At 40.7% G+C, this 3564-nt stretch overlaps 1 pseudogene; it reads right to left on the bottom strand.

Annotated features, from left to right (window-relative positions):
• Positions 1 to 2706: 2706 nt before the first annotated feature.
• Positions 2707 to 2847, bottom strand: LOC111724406 (annotated as a pseudogene).
• Positions 2848 to 3564: the final 717 nt, after the last annotated feature.

Here is a 3564-nt window from a genome sequence, read left to right as displayed (position 1 = left end):
TCAATACGCCCCACTGTGCTCATGACTTTGTGGTCGATGCTTTTATTGTCTGCCTTTCAACAGCATCATTTCTCTAGAGCTCTGGCCAAGTGGCCAAAACCACACAAATTCAACTGGAGCTTGAATTTTCGTCTTTGGTTTCTTCCTGGTTTTAGGAAACAGCCATTTTTCTTGATTTTCTCTCTTGTTAAATAGCGTCAATAGCCACCTAAGACAGGAGTTAGGAGTCATTCTAAACTGCTGGTCCCTATGTTCAATAATTAGCTAGTGACCAAGCAGAACTAATTATCATCGTCCTCATGAGTTCAGTGAGTTTTAGCCTCGTTGCTACACCCTGGGTCAGACACTCGTCATATTCTTGCTCAGAAGTTTGCAATAAAGTTAGTTTACTATTCTCCACTGGCTCCAGCGTCTCTCTCATTTTAGGTGCGAACTCCCTAAAATGTGTGTGATGACCACATTACTCCACTACCGAACACTTTTCGACTGGCTTCCCATTCTCTACACCAGTGCTTCCCAAACTTTTTTTTTTTTTTTTGTTTTTATTTTGTTGTTATTGTCACAGTTTTGGCCGGGGCCGGGTATGAACCTGCCACCCTCAGTATATGGGACCAGTGCCCTACTCCCTGAGCCATAGGCACCACCCCCCAAACTTGATGCACGCATGGAAGTCACCTGTAGGCCTTGTTAAAACACAGATTCGTGAGTTCCATACTTGGAGTTTCTGATTCAGTAGCTCTAGCACAGGGTCTGGAATTTTGCACTTGTAACAAATTGCCATCAGTACCATCTGGTACTGATGCTGTTGTTTTAGGGACCACACTTTAAATACCACTTCCCTCCTCCACAGGGTATAAACCCTTTCACCTGGAAGTTAAGAGCCTTGACAGTCTGTAGCCAGCAAAGCTTTCCATGTTACTTAAAGTTACACCGCACACATATGCATCTAATATTCACGACTACTGAAGCCAAAAGTCCTTGCAGAACAGAGACTTTCCAGTTTGAGCACAAAATATAAAGCTCACGTGAGGCAAGTGGTGGGGATCAGGCAGAAGTCAGTGGGCACCGGGGACTCTGCTGCCCCGCCGGGGGCTGGCAAGGATTAACACCCAAGCTCTGTAGCTGGGCTTCATGGAGACGCCATCCAAAATGCTGTCTTCATTTGAAGTCTCACATCCATGTGGCAAAATAAACACCACAGCCAATTCATGATTTAAGCCAAACATAAACAAGATCTAAAACAGAATAGGGTGGAAGGAAGCCAAGTGGAAAGGTAGTTTAAGGTTATGAAATCTGCCTTGGAAACCACATGTTGTCTGAACTTGTAAACATCAAAGAGCCAGACTGGAAAACTGTAATAATATAATAATAATTAATAATAATAAAATCATGCCTTCCCCACTGTTACCTCAGGATATAAAACCATTAAAAAAAATTAAGATGTGATAGGCCTATTAAGTCATTTACTCCATCCCCTGCTAGGAAAGATCTGCTCCATTTGCAGGGTCTAAACAACCTTCTGTTCCAGGGATGACTCCCACATGCCTAGAGGTCAGAGGTAGCCTCAAACGAGGCAAGATTACCAAAAAAAACGGGCTAACCTCCTGCTTTTGGAATTCTGGGTTGTTCACATAAAAAAACAAAATCCATTCCCACCTCCTTAGAAGGAAAAAATAGCATCAAACCCCTCCCTTACTGAGTCCTCACCAGCCACCATATCCTAGGAAAATACTTGTTGAGTGGTGGCTGTGACCACACGTGTGTTTCTGGGGCGGCATTCCTGAGATGGAGTTGCTAACACTTACCATCCCTGAAGAAAGTACCAGAATTTATTTCTCCCATTGATAGACCTGCGTGTATTTGCCTTGTTTCTCTTAGGGCTTATGATGAAAACAACTTGAAAATTCAGAGTTAACCATGAAATCAATTATTCTTCTATAATTAATGCTTTTGCAGTACTCAAATTATTCTTGTGAGATAATTTTTTAATGGGATAAATATTCATTTATCTTTATCCTTCTTAGTAAGAGCTTCCTTCTTGCCTTCAAAACAGCAAAAAATGTTAGGTAGACAGAATCACCCAATAGTGCTTTGGAATAAAACTGTTTTTATGTTATTCGGAACAAACATTTATCTTCTCTGCTATCATATATATTCTCTTAGGTTATCAGACCCATGATAAAAATAAGCTCTGTCTTGATGTAATCTTTGCTTTGCTAGTATGTGAGAAGCGTTTCTTCCATCTTATGTCTTAATCTTCACAGTTTTTGAATTGTTCCTGATCAAAATGAATTTCAGTATTTTAAGTTTCTCAGGGGAACATTGTAATTTTTTTTTAGAGTCACGTGATCCAATATGGCAGTCACTAACCACATACAGCAGTTTAAGTTTAAATGAACTAAAATTAAATAAAGCAAAAAAATTATCCCTTAGTCACTCACCTAGGGGGATTTTAGATAGTCTATAGCCTTGTGTAGCTAGTGGCTTATCATATTAGATAGGACAGGTACAGAAATTATCCATTATCACAGAAAGTTGTGTTTCAAAAGCTTAACTTCCCCCATAAGAGTAATTTTCTTCTTTTCTTTTTAAAAAATTTTCCAATATTTTATTAGGCAATTTTTCATACATATGGTACAGTTGAAAGAATTATTCAATGATCACCCAGACACCCACCACATAATATTTTATAATATTTTCTTCTTCACATATAGGAAATTTGTTCATAGGGAGGCCACAAGTTTTGTACCCCTCATCCCTATGACCCTAGATTCTTTTTGGGTGTGTTATAAACAAAGGAATTTTGTGCCTTTTCTTAAAAATATTTTTTATTCGGCTCAGCGTCCGTAGCTCAGTGAGTAAGGGTGTCAGCTACGTACACCTGGGCCAGAGGGTTCGAGCCCAGCCCAGGATTGCTGAACAATGACAACCGCAACCAAAAAAAGAAAACAGCTGGGTGCTGTGCCAGGTGCCTGTAGTCCCAGCTGCTCGCTTAGGAGGCTGAGGCAAGAGAATCTCTTAAGCTCAAGAGTTTGTGGTTGCTATGAGCTGTGATGCCACAGCACTCTACTGAGGGTGACATAGTGAGACTCTGTCTCAGAAAAGTATATTTATATATGTTTTATTCTGGTGTAAGTTTTGTTCTGTGGCCCTTGCCTCTCTCACCCCACATCCCTGCTGTCAGAATCCAATGGAGCTCCTTCTCCACTTGCGCTTGTAGACATAGGCCTGGCCAAAGAGAGAACTACCCTCATCCTGCCAAGGAATATATAAGACACCTGCTTAAGTTGAGAGTTCAGAATCAGGCTCAAATTCCAACCCTCTAATGATAAGTGTTTTGATCCCATTAACATTTCTGAAAATTTTATTTCCTTTCTCCTTAGATACATAACTATCCCCTACTTACCAGAATTTCCATCATCCTGTCTGCTCTGACCTTGGACAACTCCTAGCTGCAATTCTTTGAGGATTGCTCTACCCTTTAGGCATATTCTTGGTGTCTCTGGGACTACAGCTGGCCATGGTTTGGTGTCACCTACAAAAGATCTGGAAAACATGCCTAGG

Source organism: Otolemur garnettii, unplaced genomic scaffold (assembly GCF_000181295.1).
Source record: "Otolemur garnettii isolate 467f Iridium unplaced genomic scaffold, OtoGar3 scaffold00022, whole genome shotgun sequence".
Lineage (NCBI taxonomy): Eukaryota > Metazoa > Chordata > Mammalia > Primates > Galagidae > Otolemur > Otolemur garnettii.
This window is presented reverse-complemented; position numbering and strand designations above follow the sequence as displayed.